Source organism: Chiloscyllium punctatum, chromosome 16 (assembly GCF_047496795.1).
Source record: "Chiloscyllium punctatum isolate Juve2018m chromosome 16, sChiPun1.3, whole genome shotgun sequence".
In the NCBI taxonomy this organism is placed as follows: Eukaryota; Metazoa; Chordata; class Chondrichthyes; order Orectolobiformes; family Hemiscylliidae; genus Chiloscyllium; species Chiloscyllium punctatum.
The window spans coordinates 62145477-62170224 of NC_092754.1; the positions used below are offsets into that span (position 1 = coordinate 62145477).

A 24748-nucleotide genomic window follows, 5' to 3' on the forward strand; every position below is an offset into this window, starting at 1 on the left:
AATTCTATCTCACAACTCTCAGGCGGATTAGTTTCTTTTGAAGGGCTCTCCATCTCCCCAACCTCCTTCATCCTCACCTCCAACAATAAAATAATCTCACAGTCTCTTTGTGACTATGAATGAGACAATCTGATCAGCTGCTTCTTCCACAACTCCTATGTCAAGTTGGATCTTAAACTCCCCTTGCTGCAGTTGTGGTCCTGCATCATTGTACAGTGTTTCTTGTATTTCATGTCTTGGCCTATCAGGGTTCATGATACTGCATGTATTATATGGGGCCAACAGTGTAAGAGCTTAGCTCATTCCTTCCAAGAACTGCAGTAGAATTGTACTCCAACAAATCTGATTTAATCAGGGCCCCGCATATTCCCCAACTTGCCTCTTACCATCAAACCAGAGTATCAGTCCTCATTCAACTGAGAGAATTCAGGAAGGCATGTCGGTAAAAGCAGCATGAATACCTAAAAATGAGGTGTTAACCTGATGAAGTTCCCAAAGAGGACTACTTGTGTGCCTAACAGCATAAGCAGCAAGTGATAGACAGAGTGAAGCAATCCGGGAAACAACAGAACAGATCTAAGATTTGCAGTCCAACCAATTCCAGTTGTGAATGAAGTCAGAGCACAGCTGGAGTTCTGAGGACAGTTCTCTTCAAGATATTAATCAACAAGAATGTCAGACTGGATTAATTATCATAAAACTCAAGTCCGTTTGATATTCATATATTTACAATCAGTGTTCAATTCACCAAATGTAGCTGAAGGTAAAGATAATCTTCAAGTAATTGTCACAGTGGAGACATCTGAATACTTGGTCAGCAACTTAAAGCCTGTTGTGTTTAGATAGTAATAATTTTAAAGAGATTTTAAAAAGTAACGTGACTTGAGTATAATGGAAGAAGGTGACTGGTGGGTGGCTGATAATGTTGTTTTAATCTGAAGTTAATTTAGGATTAGTTAACAAATAAACACATGGTAGGGAATCCCAGCCCCATGGAGTGCACATCCAGTTCCAAGTGGGAAAACCAGGACACGTCTTGTGTGAGCGACAACCACAAGAACACGGAGGTGACATGGGAAATATCAGCAACACTCATTTGACTGCAGTTAATGTACTGCACACACTTCTGATCCCCTTATTCCAGGGTTACTGTGATCACACCAGAGAGGATACAGAGGAAATTGATCAGAATGTTTCTACAATTGGAGAATTTCTGCTCTGAGGAAAGGTTGGATAGGCTGGGGATGATTTCCGAGGAGGATGACTTGAGATTTAATTGAAGTGATAAAATGCGGAGGAATCCAGATCGAGTGGATAGGAAGGAGCTATTCATTAACTGAGAGGTCAGAAACTGGAAGATTTAGATTGAAACAAATTCCCAGAAAGAAGGGGAGGGAAGAATTCATTTCACTCGGAGATGGTGGGGAGCAGGAACTCATTGATGGGGTGGCAGAGGCAGTAACCAGCATTACATTAGAATAAAAGGTCATGGATATAACTGAGATGCTGGAACATGCAGGGCCGTGGATTAAAGTCTGCAGAATGGGATCATTGTGATTTATTTAACATTTCTCCAGAATATTAAACTCAAGTCCAATTTGAGAATTTATGAACATCATCCGACCTGAATTCCAAATGTCAGAATAAATTTATCAGAAAGTTACAGCACAGATCAAGGCCACTTGGCCTATCCTGCATGTGTTGGCTGTAATAGAATGACCCAGGCTTTACAGCGTTCTGTACTCACCAATGAGAGCAACAATTTCAGACTGCATACTCTGCCCTCTATGTTGTTATAATCTGCTTTTTCAATGTATTTCTTTGACAGCTGCTCACCTTGTTTCCTGGTTTCTTTCCAAGCCCTAACTCCGTTCCCCATGGCCTTGAGGGACTACCATTTCTGTAATTTAGTCTCTCCTGTCTTCTCCCGTGTGAAAGACTGTCTTTTTGTCTTTGTCTCCCTCCCACCTTGCTCACAACTTGTTTCAGTTCTGATGGTTCCCAGACCTCTGTGACTTCACTGCGCCCCCTGGGTCAGTGGCACGAGTTTTGAATTCTCTTCCTCATGAGATAATCGGAAATTTTTCTGGCTGCAGTTTCCCCTAGATTTTATTTTGAAAAAAAAGAGGATTTGCGTCAGAGTCAAGTATTTCTGAGCCTTCATCCACAATCCTGAGCAATCCTTAGACATAATATGTGACCCTCCCACAGATGTGCAGGTTTGATGGATTGGCCGTGCTAACATGGCCAGTAGTGTGTAGGTTAGGTGGGTTGAGTTAGCCATGCTAAATGTGGGGTTATGGAGGTAGGGTAGGACAGCAAGTCATTGCAGACTCGATGGACCAAATAGTCTCTTTGTGCGCCTAAGGGATTCTGTAATTCTAACTAGTTGTGATTGTTGTCACATTTTCCTAAGTCCAGGTTCATTCAACTCAGGTACACATGCTGCCTTTTGTGTTTCTGTGGGTGCTCACTCAATCCTTTCCTTCAGTTTTACATCAATTTCATACTGTATGTGAGGGTGGGAATGAATGTGTAAATATAAATACTCCAACCTAAACCCCTCACAAGTCAGGAACTGTTTCTGGTACTAGTATCACGCACAACAGGAAAATAAAGGTTCAGTCACAAATCTGACAGAAACACAGAGGTTATAATCACCAGGAAAGACTTAACAGTTTAAAACTCTTTTCTTATGAAAAGAGGAGGCTGAGAGACAACCTGGGACAAGTAGGAAGCTTTGTGTCTGTGTTTTCAGAGATTTGAGGTTGAAATCATTGGGTTGGAAGCATGTTTCATTGCCCCGGGTCATCAAAGGTGCTATCTAAATGTGCTATCTAAATGTGCATCTTTCTTTCTGCCTATCTGTCTGAGTCAACAATCAGATGAATATGTCATTGTCTGAGTGTTTTCCCAAATCCCTGATTGAATCTGCCTCCCCCCACAATCTCAGGTGCCAGCTGCCTCTAGTCCACCCACATGGGCATGTTGAAGAGCATGACAGGAGAATGGATTGAAACAGAGAGTTCAATGCCAGAATTAAATAGGAAGAAGGAAATAAACGGGAATTTTGGATCCCACGGGATACAGACTCCAGGATTAGTCCTTGTGGGCATTCCCACAGTAACACGAGACAGCACTCCATGATGAGAGTGAAATCAGAATGGCAGTGGAGGGAACCACTGAACATGAGCAGGTTTCGTTCAAACACAGGAGGTTTGTTCAGTCAGTAACAGTGTGTTAGACATGGAGGTGAAGTGAGCAGTGAGGGGAAATGTTACCACAAGCTGCAGATGGATAACTTTCATTGGAACAGGAGGCGGCTATTCAGCCCTTCAACCCTGCTCTGCCATTCAATAGATCATGGCTGATTTGTGGCTTAAGTTGCAATGTTCAAAACTCTCCAAACTCATCAATAAACTCCTCTGCAACAGACAAGATCAATATTCAAACACGAAACATCTGCAAATGCTGGGAAATCAGGAACAAAAACAGAAATTGCTGGAAAAAGTCAGCAGATCTGGCGGCATCTGTGGAAAGTGAAACTTTGGGTCCAGTGACCGGTCAGGTGACAACCTGCAGCTGACCATTCTGCCTTTTCTGTAACACTCTCTGGGACAGGTTCTGGTGCGAGGGGAATGAGACTGTCAATAACAACGGAGAAAACAGGAGGACGTGCTCAATCAGAATAAAACACATTTTGGTCTTTCACTTTTAATTCAACTGCAAACATTATTCATTATCATTTCGGAAATAAGATAATAGGCCAGAAATCATCTCTTCATGTCATTGGGTCTGAGAAACTGTTAATTCTGACCTGATCCAGCCTACATGTGAATCTAGACACTGAATAACATGGTTGAATCTGAACCATCTCCTGGGCAGTTAAAATGGATGACAAATGATGCCGTGATCCCATGAACAAACAAAACAAACCCAATCGCTGTGGTTACTTGTGAACTCACTGGTGTTATTAGAATAGGACGAATGGGAAGGTTTATGGGGTAAAGGGAGAAGAATGGCATTCAGTGAGGTGATCCTTTGGAGAGCTGATGAGCCAATCAGCCTCCTTTTGCACAGTAACAATCCAGTGAATATTTCATTCTGAGCCCTCTAAGGAAATACAGAGCAGGGTTTGTAAAGAAGTCAGATTGAATGAGTGTCTCTGTGAGCACAGTGGTTAGCACTGTTGCCTCACAGCTCCAGAGACCCGGGTTCAATTCCTGCCTCAGGCGACTGTCTGTGTGGAGTTTGCACGTTCTCCCCGTGTCTGCGTGGGTTTCCTCCGGGTGCTCCGGTTTCCTCCCACAGTCCAAAGATGTGCAGGTCAGGTGAATAGGCTATGCTGAATTGCCCGTAGTGTTAGGTAAGGGGTAGATGTAGATGTAGATGTAGATGTAGGGGTATGGGTGGGTTACGCTTCGGCGGGGCGGTGTGGACTTGTTGGGCCGAAGGGCCTGTTTCCACACTGTAAGTAATCTAATAATCTAAAAACAAGTGAGACACAGGTACAGAGAGGTTTTGGGATGGATTAAATTATATTTTAAACATTTGCATAGTCATCAACTTTACAGCAGTTAAAACTGGGAGTGTAATTAGAGCAGCAAATAAATCTTATACATTTATGCAGCTAAAGGGGATGCTGGGTAAAGATACCGTAGTTAGTGCTTATTTTATTTCAGACACACCAGCCAGAGAGCACATCCTTCCTGTATCTATCCTCTTGAAGAGCTCTTGAAGATTTTTGTTCCGTTGAAGTGTTTCATGTTTAGATACTCCAGAGAAGACAGCTTCAAGCTCCTCAATCTCTCCTGCCAGGGAAATGCTGCTGTTAGAATTCAATTCACTGGTGCATGTTACTGGCTGCTTCATGGACTGGAACTGGAACTGACAATTGAGACTGAAAGGTTACTGTATAAAATATCTTCAATGGTATTGCCAGAAGTGAGTGGTTTTTGGAAAATGACCTTGGCTTACAGGCATTGAGTGTCAGAGCACTTCCTGTTGTGGGGCATCCTGTTTAGACTCAATCTATTGATAACTATTAGAACTGACTTGCACTGGCTCCGTCAAAGTGGTCAGAGCATTATGGCTGTCATCGAAGCTGGTAACAAACTTCTCATGGGTTAAAAATCGTAAATGATAGAGTAGGTACGAGGTCTGATGGCACTGTTGGAGTATTGATGTTGTTGTTAATCACATTAACTCGGCTGGAGTTGACTGAATTTATATTGTCTCTTTCTGAATCTCAGGATGTCTCTCTGGGCAAGAAGTCTCCAATAAACAGCAATGTGACAATGCACAGGGATCATCTGTTTTGATTTAGATTGGGTTTATAGCACTGCTGCTTCACAGCACCAGGTACAAAGTTGGAGTCCAGCCTTGGTCAACAGTCTGTGTGGAGTTCCCACATTCTCCCAGGATAGTGTGGGCCCCTCCAGGTGCTCTGGTTTCCTCCCACAGTTCAAAGATTTGTAGGTTAGGTGGATCAGTTGTGTGAAATTGTTCACAGTGTCCATGATTGTGCAGACTCAGTGGATCAGTCATGGGAAATGCAGTGTTACAAGGATGGAGTGCTCCAGGTGGGATGCTCTTTGGATGGTTGGTGGGGTTTGATGGGCCAATTCTCTCCTGCCACACTGTTGGGATTCTATTCTATGATTGAGGATAAAGCAGGGTGTCCTTGGAGAATGCATACAAATTGCCAAAGAACAAGGAGATTAGAAAAACTTTAAAGATCAACAGAAAGCGAGATGGGATTGGGGGAGAAAAGTGATGAGTAGCTATCCCCAGGGCCAGAATAGCAGTTTACACTGCTAGAGGGGAACCTATTGTGTGGGAACATCCGGCCTCTGTAATTGTTGAAGCACTTAACTGTTATCATAGAGATAATCCTGATCAAGTTAAAAATCACAGCACACTCCAAAAGCTTGTACTTCCAAATAAACCTGTTGGATTATACCCTGGTGTTGTGGGGTTTTTAACTTTGTCCATCCCACCCCCACCACCGGCTCCTCCACATCAGAATCCTGACAGACAGCCCCACTGAAACTGAAGCACCTGTCAGATACTTGAGGGAGTCACAGGGGTGTGGGGGAGGGGTGTGTGGTTTAACCACAAAGTGCTGAACTGAACTCGACTTTCTAACTGCCGTTGCCATGGAGATAATACTGAGAGACAGTCTCTATTCTGTATGATGTGGGAGCTGGCTGATCCCATTGTGAATGGCAGTGACCACATCTGCAGCAAGTGTTGGCTGCTGGAAGAACTCCGGCTCAGAGTTGATGATCTGGAATCTGAGCTTCAAACACTGCGGCACATCCGGGATGGGGAAGAGTTACCTGGACGCTTTGTTTCAGGAGGCAGTCACACCTGGGAGATTAAGTAATTCACATTCAGCTCGTGATCAGGCTCATCAGAGTGTGACTGTAAGTGAGGCAGGTAGGGGGAACCTGAGTTCAGGAGTGCAGGAGCCTCAGCCCTTGACCTTCTCCAACAGGTACAAAATTCTTGCTCCCTGTTCGGATGAGCCAACTGACCAAAGCATCATGGTGCAGAAGGCCATTCAAGAGGGGGGAGTTAATAGACAAGTAGTGGTTATAGGGGATTCTATAATTAGGGGGACAGATAGGATCCTTTGCAAGCCAAATCAGGAGTCTCGCATGGTGTGTTGCCTGCCCTGTCCCCGACCGGCTTGAAAGGATATTGCAGCGGGAGGGGGAGGATCCAGTTGTTGTGGTCCACGTTGGTACTAACAACATAGGCAAGACTAGGGTGGAGGACCTGTTTGGGGATTACGAGGCACTAGGCAGGAAATTGAAGCGCAGGTCCTCAAGGGTCATAATCTCCGGATTACTGCCCGAGCCACGTGCCAATTGGCATAGGGACAAGAAAATTAGGCAAGTACACACGTGGCTAAGGGATTGGTGTGGGAAAGAGGGATTCCACTTCATGGGGCATTGGCATCAGTTTTGGAACAGTGGGGATCTGTACCGTTGGGACGGTGTCCACCTGAACCGATCAGGTACCAACGTTCTAGCGAAGAGGATAAATAGGGTGGTCAGTAGGACTTTAAACTTCTGAGTTGGGGGGAGGAGGGAAAGGAAAGTGAAAGCAACAGGGAGTATGGCGTTAAATGGAAAGACAAGCAGCAGGATAGCATGTGTCCAGGCGGATTTAAAATTGAGGCAGACTGGGAATGCAGAAAAAAGCAAGGATAACTTAGGACATCATATGACTTCCAATATCTCTAATGATCAGAAAGTTAGCATTAAGGCGCTTTACCCGAATGCGCGTAGCATTCATAACAAAGCAAATGAACTAATGGCACAGATCATAGTGAATGATTATGATGTGGTAGGCATCACAGAGACTTGGTTACAGGGGGGTCAGGACTGGCAGTTAAACCTCCAAGGATTTTCAACTTATCAAAAAGACAGGGAGGTCGGCAGAGGGGGTGGTAGTTGCCTTGTTAGTTAAGAACAATATTAAATCTATGGCACTGAATGACATAGCGTCAGATGATGTGGAGTCTGTGTGGGTGGAATTGAGGAACCACAAAGGCAAAAAAACCATAATTGGAGTTGTGTACAGACCTCCTAACAGTGGTCAGGAGCAGGCACGCAACATGTACCGGGAAATAGAGAAGGCATGTCAGAAAGGCAAGGTCACAGTGATCATGGGAGACTTCAATATGCAGGTGGACTGGGTAAATAATGTTGCCAGTGGATCCAAAGAAAGGGAATTAATGGAATGCTTACAGGATGGCTTTTTGGAACAGCTTGTCATGGAGCCCACAAGGGAGCAGGCTATTCTGGACCTAGTGCTTTGCAATGAACCAGACTTTATAAAAGATCATAAAGTAAGGGAACCCTGAGGAAGCAGCGATCATAATATGGTAGAGTTCAGTCTGGAGTTTGAAAGAAAGAAGGCAAAATTGGATGTAATAGTGTTACAGTTAAATAAAGGTAATTATGAGGGCATGAGAGAGGAACTGACAAAAATAGACTGGAAGCAGAGGCTTGCGGGGAAGTCAGTAGAGCAAAAATGGCAGGAGTTTGTGGGTATAATTAAGGACACTGTACAGAGGTTCATCACCAAGAAAAGAAAGATTATCCAGGGAGGGATGAGACAGCCATGGCTGACAAAGGAAGTCAGGAAATGTATTAAAGAAAAAGAGAGATCCTATAAAGTGGCCAAGAGCAGTGGGAAATCAGAAGATTGGGAAGGCTACAAAAACAAACAGAGGATAACAAAGAGCGTAATAAGAAATGAGAGGATCAAATATGAAGGTAGGCTAGCCAGTAATATTAGAAACGACAGTAAAAGTTTCTTTCAATACATAAGAAACAAACGACAGACAAAAGTAGACATTGGGCTACTTCAAACTGATGCTGGAAGCCTAGTGATGGAGATAAGGAAATAGCAGGAGAACGTAACAAGTACTTTGCGTCAGTTTTCACAGTGGAAGACAGGAGTAAAATCCCAACAATTAAAGGGAGTCAGGAGGCGGAGTTGAGTAGGTTGTCATTACAAAAGAGATAGTGCTAGAAAAGCTAAAAAGTCTTAAAATTGATAAATCTCCTGGCCCCGATGGGATACATCCTAGAGTTCTGAGAGAGGTGGCTGAGGAAATAGCGGAGGCATTGGTTGAGATCTTTCAAGAGTCACTGGAGTCACGGAAAGTCCCGGATGATTGGAAGATCGCGGTTGTAACCCCATTGTTCAAGAAAGGATCAAGAAAAAAGATGGAAAATTATAGGCCAATTAGCCTAACCTCGGTTGTTGGTAAAATTCTAGAATCCATCATTAAGGATGAGGTTTCTAAATTCTTAGAAGAGCAGAGTCTGATTAAAACAAGTCAACATGGATTTACTAAGGGGAGGTCATGCCTGACAAACCTGTTGGTATTCTTTGAAGAGGTGACAAGCAGGTTAGACCAGGGAAACCCAGTGGATGTGGTCTATCTAGACTTCCAAAAGGCCTTTGATCAGGTGCCACACGGGAGGCTGCTGAGCAAGGTGAGGGCCCATGGTGTTCGAGGTGAGCGACTGGGATGGATTGAGGATTGGCTGTCTGACAGAAGGCAGAGAGTTGGGATAAAAGGTTCTTTTTCAGAATGGCAGCCGGTGACGAGCGGTGTCCCGCAGGGTTCAGTGTTGGGGCCACAGCTGTTTGCATTATATATTAATGATCTGGATGAAGGGACTGGGGGCATTCTAGCGAAGTTTGCCGATGATACGAAGATAGGTGGACAGGCAGGTAGTACTGAGGAAGTGGGGAGGCTGCAAAAGGATCGAGACAGTTTGGGAGAGTGGTCCAGGAAATGGCTGATGGAATTCAACGTGAACAAATGCGAGATCTTGCACTTTGGCAAAAAGAATAAAAGCACAGACTACTTTCTAAACGGTGAGAAAATTCGTAAAGCCAAAGTACAAAGGGATCTGGGAGTGCTAGTCGAGGATTCTCTAAAGGTCAACATGCAGGTTGAGTCCGTGATTAAGAAAGCGAATGCAATGTTGTCACTTATCTCAAGACGGTTGGAATATAAAAGCACCGTTGTGCTACTGAGACTTTATAAAGCTCTGGTTAGGCCCCATTTGGAGTACTGTGTCCAGTTTTGGTCCCCACACCTCAGGAAGGACAAACTGGCACTGGAACGTGTCCAGCAGAGATTCACACGGATGATCCCTGGAGTGGTAGGTCTAACATATGAGGAACGGCTGAGGATCTTGGGATTGTATTCATTGGTGTTTAGAAGATTAATGGGAGACTTAATAGAGACGTACAAAATAATACATGGCTTGGAAAGGGTGGATGCTAGGAAATTGTTTCCGTTAGGTGAGGAGACTAGGACCCGTGGACACAGCCTTAGAATTAGAGGGGGTAACTTCAGAACAGAAATGTGGAGACATTTCTTCAGCTTCAGAGTGGTGGGCCTGTGGAATTCATTGCCACAGAGTGCAGTGGAGGCTGGGACGCTAAATGTCTTCAAGGCCGAGATTGATCGATTCTTGTTGTCTTGGGGAATTAAGGGCTACGGGTAGAATGCGGGTAAGTGGAGTTGAAGTGCCCAGCAGCCATGATTGAATGGCGGAGTGGACTCGATGGGCCGAATGGCCTTACTTCCACTCCTATGTCTTATGGTCTCAGTACTTTTGCAGTCACACTGAGATTTGAAATATTCGCCCACGGACAGAATACACACCTTTCCTTCCAGATGAAAAGGCCAATGATATTCAGATCGGCACGGATCAAGTAACTATCAGATCTGAACATGAAGTTCCATTTGAATTTCTCATCCGCAAATCCACCCTTTCAGTACCATACAACAGAGCACACAAGTTACCACTGTTAATACAGGATGGAAATTCATAAGACAATTGTAGTATTAAACTGTAGTTTCCTTGTTCCCCCAAAGCTTTAAACCTCAGTCTCACAATTTCTCTCTTCTGTGAACTGAAATCCAAACCAATCCCCCCACTCCTTTCCTCCATACCCAGTTCTCACACTCTCTCTTCGAATTCAGTTTCCTAGCTCCTGATGAGAACCATCCTGCATACACTGCTTCCTGCACACTCTGGCCAAGACCCATCTGACTAAAATGAGCCAAATTAGAATTCTAATTGCAGGCCCATCCTTGTCCCTTTCCATAACAACCCTGAATCTTCACAAAAGAGTTCTGATAACTCTCTGCAAAACACTGCACCACTGACAGTCTGATCACATGTCAGGGTAGCAAGAGAAGGGTCATTCCTCTGGGTCCTGCTCCCAGAGGGATGAAGCTGCTAATGATAGATTAATCCCTCACACCCACAGCCTCCTTCCCAGGCACTGACCTATACTGCACATAGTCCCATAATTGGCCAGCACTGCACCCATGTACTTGTCTCCCCTCCTACAGCACGTGCTCCAGATCGTACAGGAGTCTGGGTGATTGACAGCAGCTGCTGCCCAATACATCAGAATCCCTACAGTATGGAAACAGGCCCTTCGGCCAAACAAGACCATACCGACCCTGCAAATAGTAACTTACACAGACCCATTCCCCCTAACTAATGTAACTAATACTATGGGCAATTTAGCATGGCCAATTCACCTGCCCTGCACATCTTCGGATTGTGGGAGGAAACCCGCTCAGACATGGGGAGAATGCACAAACTGCACACAGACAGTCGCCCATGGCCGGAATTGAACCCGGGTACCTGGTGCTGTGAGGCAGCAGTGCTAACCACTGAGCCGTCTCTGTCGACGGGAGGGGGCGGGGCGGGAGGACTGGGTGAATGGGATTGTGAACAGTGAATGAATGTGGTGAACACTGGGGGATGGACAGGTCAGTGAGGGACAGGATCAGTGCAGCAGCAGGAGGGGATCCTGGACAAACTGAGCAATGGGAGAGTCTGACAGGAGAGAAACTACAGGAAGGTTCTGTTTGGAGGCTCAGGCAGGGACAGCTGGGAGACAGTATGGCCTGGCGGCTTGGACAGGTTTTCCAATCAGCCTCTTCAAAGATGCTGTTACTCAACTCTGAGCCTGATCCTCCTAGTCCAGAGGTAAGGACACTTACACGATTTCCTGGTGGGCAAGGGATACAGAGACTGCCTTTCAAAAGGAATTAATCTGTGTTGGTGACATTAACAAGACTCAATACAGACTCACTGACAAAATGCTGGTGTACTTGAACTTCATCCAGAATATTAACACCTTTAACTGGGCAACGCAGACCCCAATGTACAGAGTTAAATCCTGGATACTAATAACAGCTTTGTGCATGGGTAATCATATCTCATGAATTTGACTCAGTTTTTTTGAAGAAGTAACAAAGAGGATTGCTGAGTCAGAGCATGGACATGATCTACATGGACTTCAGTAACGTGTTTGACAAGGTTCCTCATGGGAGACTGGTCAGCAAGGTTAGATCGCATGGAGTACAGAACTGGCTCGAAGGTAGAAGGCAGAGGGGGCTTTTCAGGCTGGAGGCCTGTGACCACTGGAGTCTCACAAGGATCGGTGCTGGATCCACTACTTTTCGTCATTTATATCCATGATTTCGATGTGAACATAAGAGGTATTGTAAGTAAGTTTGCAGATGACACCAAAATGGGAGGTGTAGCATACAGGGAAAAAGATTACCTCAGAGTACAAGAGGATCTGGATCAGATGGGTGAATGGGCTGAGGAATTCAGTTTAGAAAAATGCGAGCTGCTGCATTTTGGAAAAGCAAACTTTAGCAGGACTTATACAGCTCCTGGAGAGTGCTGCTAAACAAAGAGTTCTTGGAGTGCAGGCTCTTGGAGTTCCTTGACAGGAGAGTAGCAAGTAGATAGGATAGTGAAGTCCACAGTTGGTCTGCTTGTCTTTACTGGTCAGACCATTGAGTATAGGGGTTGGGAGATCATATTGCAGCTGTACAGGACATTGCAAAAGTTGCTGAATCAATATTCCATAAAAATATGTTCTCCTTCCGATCAGATGGATATTCTTAAACTTTAAATAGATCAGAAAAGAATTGTAACATGTTGCCAGGGTTGGATAGGCTGTTTTCCCTGGAGCGTCAGAGGCTGAGTGGTGACCTGAAAGAGATTTTTAAAATCAGGCTGGGCATGGAGAGGGTAAATAGACAAGATATTTGCCCTGCAGTGGGGGAGTACAGAACTAGGGGACTGGGAGGGAGGATAGGCAGATCGAGAGGGGTGGGACTGAAATGGGTGAAGAAAGAGAGGGGGGGCAGGGGGCAGAGAGGGGTGGCACAGAGATGGGTGGGGACAGAAAGTGGGATTAGAGAGGAGGGGAACAGACAGGGGGAACTGGGAGGCGGGGCGACTGACAGGTGGAACAGACCCAGGGGGGTGGGGCGGGGGGGGGGAGGGGAGGGAAGCAGACAGAGCGGGTGGAGATGGGGGGAACAGAGGGGGAAGATGGAGAGTTATTTTATAGATCTAAAACTCAACCCTGTTCCTGTTTTCTCCTCCTCACCTTAATTCCCTCTGAAGGGCTCAGAACAACTGCATAGTTCTTGGAAAGTAGAGTTTCAGGGAGATCAGGTGCTGAATGTGGCATTTGGGGCACGAACATTGAATGGAAGGTGTTGATTCGATTCGACTCCACTGTCTGTGTGGTGTTTGCACATTCTCCCTGTGTGTCTGCGTGGGCTTCCTCTGGGTGCTCTTAATTTCCTCCCACAAATCCAAAGACATGCAGGTTAGCTGGATTAGCTTTGGGTAATGGTAGGTTACAGAGTTAGGGTGGAATGCTGTTCCGATGGTTGGTATGGATTCATGGGCCGAAAGGCCTGCTTCCACACTGTAGGGATTCTGTCACTGAGTATAGGGGTTAGGAGGGCACGTTGTGGCTGAGTAGGGCATTGGTGAGGCCAGTTTTAGAATACAGTATTCAATTGTGCTCTCCCTGATTTCAGAAAGATTTTACGAGAAAAGGACTCAACCTCTTAATGACAAGTTCCTGGGAAGTGTTGACAGACAAACAGACCGTGCAGTGCGGGTTGATAGTTCCTTGAAAGTGTGGTTGAAGGTAGACAGGTCGGTGAAGGTGGTGTGCAGTATGCTCGCTGTTATTGGGCAGTGCATTGAGGATAGGAGTTGGGAGATCATGTTTCGGTTGTACAGTTTATTGGCTCGGCCACTTTTGGAATCCCCAGCCTGCTTTCAATTCCAGTCTCCCTGCTATAGGAAAGATGTTGGGAAACTTGCAAGAGTTCAGAAAGGTTTTATTAGGGTGTTGCCAGTATTGGAACATTTGAACCATAGGGAGAGGCTGAATAGGCTGAGGCTATTTCCCTGCAGCACTGGACACTTTAGGTGGCTTTATCGAACTTTATAACATTATGAGGAGCAATGATAGGGTGACTAGTCATGGTTTCTTTTTTTCCCCCCCAGAGTAGGGGAGTCCAAACAAATGTGAATCTTTTTTCCAAGGTGGAAATGACAAATTCTAGAAGAGAGATGGCAAGTTTAAAGGATATGAAAACCAAACCAACTGAAGATGCTGTAAACCAGGAAGAGAAACAGAAGTTTCAGGAAAAGCTCAGCAGGTCTAGCAGCATCTGTGAAAAGAAATTAGAGTTAACGTATCTGAGGAAGGGTGACCAGACCCGAAACTTTGACTGATTTTTCTTCACAGATGTTGCATGACCTGCTGAGCATTTCCAACAACATCTGTGCAAGTTTAAAGGGAGTTGTTTGGCGTATATACCTGAGAGGAACTTTATAAAGTGCGAGTGAGACCACATCTGGAGTAATGTCAGAAGTTTTGGCCCCTTTATTTAAGGAAATACATCATTCCATCAGAGGCATTTCACAGAAAATTGACTGGAATGATCCCTGGTTTGCAGGGATTATCTTTTAAGAAAAGGCTGAAGAAGTTGGGACTTTACTCACTGGATTTGGGAAGAATGAGAAGTGATCTCATTGCAACATGTAGGATTCTTAAGGAGTTTTACAGGGTAAATACTGAGAGGACGTTTCTCATCATGAGGGAGTCTGAAACCAGATTCTGGGATAGTCGCGGAATCACGGGTTCTGTTTTTGATTCGTCAAGTTTAAGGCAACACCGACACAGGTCAGGGTTTCATTAGCAATGGAGCTGGGGTGAGGTGGAGACAAGCAACATTTAAAAGATTGGAATTCCTGGTGTTTGTGATTGTGTAAATGTCTGATCAGAAGGTCACCTTGGGGTCAGAAATGACAGCAATATTGTGAAGAGTGTGGTTCTGTCTCAGACAGTTCCCAGGGAGAGGGAGGGGCTCAGCAGTAAGGGAAAGTAATTTGTAATAGCAACTGAAGACAATGGGTTTAACCATTGCAACGTTCCGTTGCAGGAAATTGCAGCCAATCCCGTAGTGGGAGTGTGATGAGCAGTTTGATAACTGAGTAATGGAGAGGGATGATGGGGAGGGAGAGCTGGGCATTGTCAGTGTACATGTGAAACCTAACACGGTGCTTTTGGACGATGTCACCTCCTGGCAGTATGTAGGTGAGAAACAGGAGGGACCAGGGAGAGATCCTTAAGGGACACCAAATACAAGGAATTCAGAAAGGAAAGGGAGAGTCGGGATGGAGTAGGTTTTTGCATAAACGACGTGGTCAAATATTAGTTTGTAGCAGAATGGGAGAGAAGGACATAACCAGAAAAGACAGACAGGTAGAACAAGGAACAATATCTGTGATTTGGGGAGGGGGAGTGATGAGGAGGAGGAGCAGCCCAACTCCAAAAGCACTATTCCTACATCAGTGACATCACCCAACTCCACCCTAGTCTCAGCTCATTTACTGAAATACTCGTCCATCCCTGTGTTATCTCCAGACTTCATTATCCAAACACACTCCTGGCCAGCCTCCCACATTCAACTTACATGCACTCTCAAGAGTATCTAAAACCCTACTGCCTAAGTGCTCACTTGTACCAAAACTTGTTGATTCATCAAAAGGCTCCTATTAACAAGCAACAATTTAAAATTCTCTCCCTTGATGTAATTCCTGGCTGTGAACATCCCTGTCTCCCTGCACCACACAACCTGTGAGATCCCGACAACTCATTTTCTTTCAGACTCCCAACAATGTGTTTATTCATTGCTTCACAGTCTGGCTGTTTCTACTGTTGCCAAGGCAACACGGTCTGGAATTCCCACCCTAACCCCCTCAGACCTGCTTTCCTCCTTTAAAGGTAATACTGAAAACCTGTTTATTTGGCAATTCTTTTGATCACCTGACCTAATATCCCCATCTGTGGCCTTATATCAGAAGTTCTCAATAGTATTTCTGTGGAATTATAAACATGATAAAATAAAACAAACTGTTGTTGATTTGCACACATATTGTCAACTCTTCACTGTCGCTGAGTGAACAATCTATAACAGCTCTTACCCAAACACATTGTGGGAGCACCTTCACCACACGAACTGCAGCTGTACAAGGAAGTCAAACATCACCTTCTCTATAGGCAATGGGGCTTTGGCACTGATCACTAGTGTCTGTGGAGGGAGAAACACACAGTTGATATTTCAGGGAGTGCAAAATGCATTATAGGGAGGGAAAATGGTGCGGAATTTGGGATTTTCAAATTTGTGTTTTACAATGTGCACAAAGTTCTGTTAAACCTCTCATCACATACCATGAAAATTTCCTCCTCTTCCTGGTGAATATGTCTTTCCTTTCCCCGGCCCTTCACCTTCACACATTTCCAATGCCTTGCTCACTACACTGTGCTGTCCGTGAAGTTTATCACGTGGTTGAGTATTGTCCCGCCCCTCATTCACTCCAATTGGTTGAAGGACCAACCAGCACCTCTCGCCCCGTTCCCCCACTCTTATTGGTCCTGCGCTGACATCAATAATCCGAGGCCCATTGTGGGCTGGAGCATGCTCAGTGCTTCCTGATTTTGCTGCTGTTCATCAGGGATAAGAGAGAGAGAGAGAGAGAGAGAGAGGGCTCATCCCTATTTCTCCTGATGTCAGACAATAACAACAACTACCTGCATTATATGGAGCCTTTCACATTGACAAATCTCCGAAAATGCTTCATGAATGATGGAAATGTTGATTAAAGGGAACGATTTTTAGATACATCTTTAAGGCGGAGTGAGGGAGTTAGGGAGGATATTCCAAAGGTTTGTGTCCTCGGCAGCTCCAATCGTGGAGTGATACAGGCGGGCAACAGCTTACAATGGAGACAGTTAGTGGCTAACCATAGTTTAACAACCTCATGTCATAGCCCCCTACCCCACACACCAGGCCTCGTTCTTACAGCCTGCCATTACACGCTACCTATGGTTCGCCACTAACAGCTAAGCACCCTCCCCCAGCCAGATTGTTATCCACTCCTTTACCCAACCGTTCTTCTCACTCTATCCCCACCTATCCTTTACTCCTTTTATCCTCCCCCCACACTTTCGTCTGCACATAAACTGACTTTTTTTCTCAGTAACATCTGTCCTGAGGAAGGGACACTGGGTCTGAAACTTTAACTCTGATTTCTCATCACAGATGCTGCCAGACCTGCTGAGCTTTTCCAGAACTTTCTGGTTGTTGTTTCTGATTTACAGCATCTGCAATTCTTTTGGTTCTAATTTCCCGGGAGTTTGTAATTCAGGTCAAACAGCCTCTGTCCCAGTCTCTGCTGTCTCTCCCACCCCCAAACAGTGACACTGCACCTGCACAGCTCATGGACAGGTGCTGTCTTGCTGGCCACACGCCTCATTCACTCCCATTGGTTGCAGGACCACACAGCCTCTCCTCCCATTGGTCTGGAGCTGCCGTCAATCAGCCGGGCCCCATTGTGATGAGAGTGGAAGGCTCCTCCCTCTCTCTGCCCTGAGATGTGCATCATTCACAGTGAATGGGGCAGTACCACAGAGCACAGGGCCTGGGGGCTATTCAGCCCATTGGGGCTGTACTCACTCCCTCTGGAGATGTTGCAAATCTGTCCCAAGTCCCCTCCCATGTGCCCACGGCCCCCCAAATCTTACCTTAAAAAGTAAAAATTCCAAGTCTGTTTCAGAAGACCTGCTGAATCTGTGACATTCAGACTGTTCCAGATGCTCAGAACTTACTGAATAAAATAGTGTTCACATTTTCACCTTGTATTATTTGCCAAATACTTGAAAGTAGTTACTAAAAATTGTGACAGTGTTAACAATTCCTCTCTCCGCAAATTCAAGACCTTGGAACCAAATCTGCACCAGGTTGAAATCACTGCTTCACCTTCTCAGCTCCAAGGATAATTATCTGTGCTTCAGTTAGCTCTCCACAAAAGACAGGAATGCATCTTAATTTATTAGGATCAAAGAAACAGACCTTCGGTCCAATTCGTCCGTGCCAACGAGGAATCCTAAACGAATGGATTCCTATTTACCATCTATTGGCCTGCATCCATCAAAACGCTTCCTATTCATGTACCCAATTGGAAGCCTTTTAAATGTTGTGATTTTTCAGCCTCCACTACTTCATCTGGTAGCCCCTCCCATACACACACCACACTCAGCTTGAAAACGTTGCCACTTAGATCCCTTTTAAATCTTTGCCCTCTCAACTTAAACCCAGGTGCTCTAGTTTTGGACCCACCTAACCTGAGGAAATAGGACCCCGGTTGCTCACCTTATTCACGCCCCTCGTGATTTTATAAATCTCCATGAAGTCACCTCTCAGTCTTTGACTCTCCAGAGAAAATAGCCCCAGCCCATTCAGCCTCTCCCTGTAGCCCAAATCCTCCAATCCTGGCAACGTTTTTGTAAATCTTGTCCAAACCTTTTCAAGTTTCACAACATCCTTCCCAGAACAGAGTAATTCAAACTGAAAACAGAATTCCAGAAGTGGCTTAATCAATGTCCTCTCCAGACACAATATGGCGTCCCATCTTCTGTATTCAATGCATTGACCAATAACGGAGAGCATTAATGGAGTCCCATTTGCCAGCGGTTCACCCTTATCCCTCTAAATCCTTCCTCTTCATGTGCCCAATCAGATGCCTTTTAAATGCTGCAATTGTTCTAGCCTCCACCCCTTCCCTCTGGCCGTTCATTCAATACTTGCAATGCCCTCAACATGAACAAGATGCCCCTTCGATCCCTTTTAAATCTTTTCCCTTTCACATTAAGCCTGTACCCTCTAGTTCTGGACCCACCGAACTTGGGAAAAAGTCCCTGACTGCTCACCTTATCCATGCCCTTCATGATTTTATAAGATCACCTCTCAGTCTCCAACCCTCCAGGGAAAATATTCTCAGCCTATTCAGCCTTTCCCAATAGCTCAAACCGTCCAATCCTGGCAAAGTCCCTGCAAATGTTTTCTGAACCCTTTCAAGTTTCTCAACATTATTCCAAGAACAGGGAGATTGGAACTGAAAACAGAATTCCAGAAGAGCTGTAATCAGCGCCCTGTACAGCCACAATATGACGTTACAACAGCTGCATTCAATGCATTGACCAATAACGGGGAGCGTACAGAATGCTGCATTTACTACCCCGCCTACCTGTGACTCTACTTTCAAGGAACTATGAACTTGCACTCCAAGGTCCCTTTGTTCAGCAACGTTCCCCAGGACTTTACCATTAAGTGTATAAGTCCTGCCCTGATTTGCCTTTCCAAAATACAACAGCTCGCATTTATCTAAATTGAACTCCGTCTGCCATTCCTTACTCCAATGGCCCATCTGATCAAGATCCTGTTGTAATCTGAACTAACCTTCTTCACTGTCCACTACACCTCCAATTTTGGTGTCTTCTGTAAACCTACTGACCATACCTCACATATTCACATCCAAGTCATTTATTTAAGGGCCCAATATCCATCCTTGCAGCACACTTCTGCTCACAGGCCTCCAGTCTGCAAAGCAACCCTCCATCATCATCCTCTGTCTCCTACCTTCAAGACAGTTTTGTAATGGCTTGCTCTCCCTGCATTCCATGTTATCTAACCCTGCGAACCAGTCTGCTTTGTGGAACCTTGTTGAATGTCCATAAAACAACATTCACCGCCTGGCTTAATCAATTTTCTTTGTCACTTCAAAACACTCACTCAAGTTAGTGAGATACAATTGTGCATGTACAAAGCCACATTGACTCTCCCTGTCATTCCTTACCTTTCCAAATAGATGGATATCCTGTCCCTCAGAATCCCTTCCAACAACTTGCCTGCCACTGACTTCAGGCTCACTGTTTTCTTGTTCCATGGCCTCTCCTTACCACTTTTTAGAAAATAATGGCACCTCACCTGTCGCTATCAACGATACAAATACCTCAGGAGAGGCCCAACAATCAGTTCCCTAGATTTCCAGAAAGTTCCAGGATACACCTGATCAGGTTCCAGGGCTTTATCCACCTTGATGCGATTTAAGACATCCAGTACCACCTCCTCTGTAACATGGACACTTTTCAAGTTATCACTGTTTATTTCTCCAAACTCTCAAGCTTTCATATACTTGTCCAGCAAAAAATGACATGAAATATTTGCATTTCGTTCGCACCCGCTGTGGTTGCATAGACAGCCTTGTTGACCTTTAAGGGGTCCTATTCTCTGGTCCAGTTAATCTTTTATCTGTGATATATTTGTTTAATCTCTTTGGATCCTATTCCAGGACATCCCAGAAAGGCCGACTTCAAGGACCGTAATTTTCCTCTGACTTGATCAACAATGCCCTCCAACACATACCCTCCACTTCCTGCACCTCCGCCTTTACCCCACCCCTCCAGACACAATAAAGAATATAACCCTGCGGTCTTCACCTTCCACCCCACTAATCTCCAGATACAGCGCACTAACCTCTGTTATTTCTGCTACCTAAAGTCAGACCCCACCACCAGAGACATATTTCCCTCCCCCCTCTATCTGTGTTCTGCAGAGACCATTCCCGCTGCACCTCCCATGTTCGGTCCACACCCTCCCACCAACCCACGATCCACACCCTTGACCCTCCCTTACCGCCACGGGAGATTTAAAACATGCGGCCACACCTCCCTCTGACCTCTGTCCGAGAACCCAAAAGGATCTTTTCACATCAGGCAGAGATTTGCCTGCACATCCCAAAACCTCATATACTGCATCTGGACACTATGGGAAATTTAACGTGGTTTAACTAACCTACACATCTTTGGACTGTGGGAGGAAACTGGAACACCCGAAGGAAACCCTCACAGATACTGGGGAGAATGTGCCAACTTGAACACAGGCAGTCACCTGAGGCTGGAATCAAACCCAGGTCCCTGGTGCTGAGGCAGCAGCACTAACCACTGAGCCACAATACTGTGGGATCTTTGGTGCTGATGTGCTGCCCCACTGATACCTCAGTCACTCACCCTGCCTCATTTCCTAAGAGGCAGTGATGACGGAGTGAAATTATCACTAGACAGTTAATCCAGAGACCCAGATAACATTCTGGGGACCCGGGTTTGAATCCCATCACGGCAGATTTTAGAATGTGAATTCAATAAATGTCTGGAAAAAAATAATCTAGTGACGACAAGGAATCCATTGTCAATTGTTGGAAAAACCAATGTGGTTCACTCACGACCTTTAGGGAAGGAAAGTGCCATCCTTACCTGGTCTGGTCTGCATGTGACTCCAGATCTATAGCAACGTGGTTGACTCTTAACTGCCCTCTGGGTAAACGCAGCAATAAATGCTGGCCGAGCCAGTGACAGCCTCATCCTGTGAATGAAGAAAGAAAACAGGTCAGGTTTTGTTCCTTCTCTAGTAGGTACATCCTACAAACTGAATCTGATATGTTCTCGTACACACTGAACAAATACCTTTCCATCCAAGCCCTTAACACTACAGCACTCATAGGCCATGTTGGTAAAGTTAAAGCCACTTGTCATTGCATCCATATTATTCTTACAGATAATGGAGGTCTCCTGGTAAAATTGTGTCTCAATTCCCCGCTGACTATTGGGAGAGAATCTATAATACAATCCCAGTAAGATGGTCATCCTTTTCTTATTTCTCAGTACCAACCAAATAACTTGCCTGGAGGTACTCCCAGGAATATCCTCCCGAAGCCCAGCCATAATGTTATCCCTAAGCAAAAACACCTCTCTCCCTGTTCTGTTGGCTCCTTTCTATCCTTGCTATAGCATCTATATCCTGGAACATTAAGCTGCTAGTCCTATCCATCCCTGAGTGATGCCTCTGTAATTGCTGTAATATTGCTGCCATGTTCAAAACCATACCCTGAGCCCACCTGCCTGACCTGTCAGGTCTCTTGCACTGAAATAAATGCAGTGCAACTGGTCCGTCCCACCTCATTCTGTGACTTGCTCTTGCCTGCCTTGACAGTCTGACTGGTGAACAGTACCAGCCTCAGACTCACCTCTTTTCTCACTATCTCTTTAGGATTACCCCGACTCCCTCACTGGTTTAATGCCTCCCCAGTAGCACGAGCAAATCTCCCTGCTCGTCAGAACCCCATGCTTTCCCCTTCCTATGCCATTGGTACCGATGTACAATGTCTTCCCACTGGTTATTTTCCCTTTTGAGAATATTCTGCTCCCTTTGAGAGACATCCTTGACCCTGGCACCAGGGCCGCACCACCCCATTCTGATGTCTCACTGTCAGCTGCAGAAACGGCAGACTGTGCCCCTGACTAGAGAGTCCCCTATCACCATCGATCGTGTGGAACTGGATATACCTCACATTACAGTAGAGCCAGTCTCAGTACCAGTAACTTGGCTGTCAGTGTTACATTCCCCTGAAAGTCTGTTACCACCTACATTTTCCAAAACAGTATACTTTTTTGAGAGGGGGGATAGCCATAGAAGACTGCTGTACTACCTGCCTACCCCTCCTAGCTTTCCAGGAGGTAACCCACCTACCTGACTGTATCTGCAGTATCCTGCAATCCTGAGACTGCGACCTAACACACCCCCAGGCTCCTGTCAATTCCTCACTGCCTTTAATCACTCCTCCACCAATCCATGCATTCCAATAGGATTTGCAATCACACTTCCTGCAAACAATCATCAGGATCATTGAAACTCTCCCTAATCTCCCACATCCGACAGGAACAGCACGCCACTCTACAACAGGCCATCTCTCCGCCTTAACAATCTACAGACCAAGACAAAGGCACAGTCTTACTGCTCGAAAAATACTGCCCGAGAATAACTTAATGCTTACGGTTCATATCTTAAACATTTAATCAAGAGACCGTAAGACATTAAAAAGAAATCCTCACCTTACTCACTATTGTAGATTTAATAAAATTAAACCGACTAAGATTGATATTTGAAGAGACTGAAACTCACTGAGCTGATTCCCGGCTCTGAGTACTTCCAAGGGTGAGGTCTCTCTGAGGACAGCTATGAAATGTCTCTGTTTCTCTTCTCTGCCCACTCCATTTCCAGAGAGGTTTTTAACTTCACAGCAAGTCAGCTCAGAGAGGTCACTGCTTGGTTTTATTCACTGGGGGTTGCCTTTGCTGCCCAGACCAGTATTTATTGGCCACCTTTACTTGTCTTGGAGAAAGTGGTGGTTAACCGCCTCCCTGAAATGCTGCAGTCCATGTACACCACAGTGATGTTTGGACAACAGTCCCCCTCTGGCCCCACAACCCTCCCTGTCTCTGTAATCCCCCTCCGAAATTACATGTGCGTGGCGTACGATTTTTATCTGGATTCATTTTTGTTTAATAAACCCCGCCCCCTCAAAAAAGTGAAATATTTCGCCCCCAAACAAACTTCTGTTAATTGACCTTTTGGAGAGGCTGACACATGGACGTTGTAGTATTTTATCTCACATTGTACACATAGAATGATGGAACTTTCTTTTAAACATTGCTAAAAAGGGAGGTAATGGCTTAATGGTATTCCTGCCAGATGAGTGCTATGTACAGTGTTCCGAGGATTAGGGTTAGAATCCCAACATGACTGATGGCAGTATCAGAATTCAATACTATCTAGAATGAAAAGGCGAATGACGACCATGAAACTATTGTTGATGGTTAGAAAACCCATCTGGTTCACTAATGTCCTGTAGGGAAGGAAACGGTCATCCTCACCTGGTCTGACCTTCATGGGACTCCAGACCCACAGCAATGTGGTTAACTCTCAACTGCCCTCAGGAAAAGTACTTTAAAAACTGTTAACAAATACTCCGCAGGTATCACTTAAAAACTGGCTATTCCCATTGGGACTGTGAATTTCTGAACGGCCTGAACTAAAACGGAGTTTCAGCTTCACCTTCTCCCTGTCTCACCTCACTCTGTTTACACCCAACTCCAGAACACTCTCATTGAGCCAAGCAGCCCTCACAGTGCAGCCCTGTCATTTTCATTGTCTGCTCACACCTACACTGCCCTCAGCCTCCTGTCCTGTTCCAATGCATCTCAATGGGAGCTCAGGGAAAGCACCTCATCTTTCAATTCAGCCCTTTGTAACCCCAGAGTCAACATGGACCTCAGCAGTTTCTGGATGAATGGACAGTTGTCAGAAGCTGGAACATTCCACCTGAAAAGGTGCTGGAATTTGAGTCCAAAAGGACTTTTAATGGGAAGTTTGCAAGTAATTGAAAATATGAAGTTTACAGATTAACATCATGAAGTGGGTGATTGGGTCTAAATCTGAGAGTTCTTACAAAGAGACGAGGTGTAATTTGGATAAATCTGTGCTCCCTCTCAGGCCAATATCTCCTTCCTCAGCTGCAGGGCCCAGAACACAGCACACACCCAAAGGGTGATCAAACCACGAATTTGTACATCTTTCTGCTTAACAAAAATATTGGAGATATCTTCCCACAAACAGAACAGACAAACCTTTCTCCTTCCACAGTTAAATGCCAATGGTATTCAGATCCTGATGACTCCATTGACTGTAAAAACTTGCTTTTGAGATCCCAGCCTCAATCATTCTGATTTAATATCCTATGAAATGAATTCACAAAACAAAACTCACAGTCAGTGCAGGAAGAATATAAAGACATACTTTTTTCTTGGTATGTGCTTGATGTGTAAATGCTTCTCATCAAGTTGCACAGCGCACCCCCCCCCCCCCCCCCCATCCTATGAAGGGGACTTGCACATGTGCCTCACTGTACCTTGCCCCCAGTAAAGATGGCGGCCATTTCCCAGGACCTTTCACCGCCTGAGGGCCGCAGCCATTTTCCCATCTGCCGCAAACGCGGGATTAAGCGTTTCAAATTCAGACTTACGAATCGCACAGAGTGTAATTAAAATTTCCCAGTCTAAAGTGACTCATTATCCCTCCCTGTCTCTGAGGCCACTCTCCCCTTCCGTGTTTGTGTCT

The 24748-nt window shown here is 45.3% G+C and overlaps 1 long non-coding RNA gene across 5 annotated transcripts in view; it reads right to left on the reverse strand.

Annotated features, from left to right (window-relative positions):
- LOC140487195 (uncharacterized) overlaps window positions 1-24748 on the reverse strand; it is a 59091-nt gene that overhangs the window by 28620 nt on the left and 5723 nt on the right. For 2 of the 5 annotated variants that reach the window (XR_011962736.1, XR_011962734.1), the window contains 4 exons: window positions 24259-24366; window positions 21049-21157; window positions 15882-15988; window positions 2124-12572 (listed from right to left, as the gene is read on the reverse strand). This is a non-coding gene — a long non-coding RNA (uncharacterized lncRNA). Of the gene's footprint in view, window positions 1-2123; window positions 12573-15881; window positions 15989-21048; window positions 21158-24258; window positions 24367-24748 lie in introns of those variants that run through there. The other 3 variants (XR_011962737.1, XR_011962738.1, XR_011962735.1) reach the window with 2 other exon arrangements.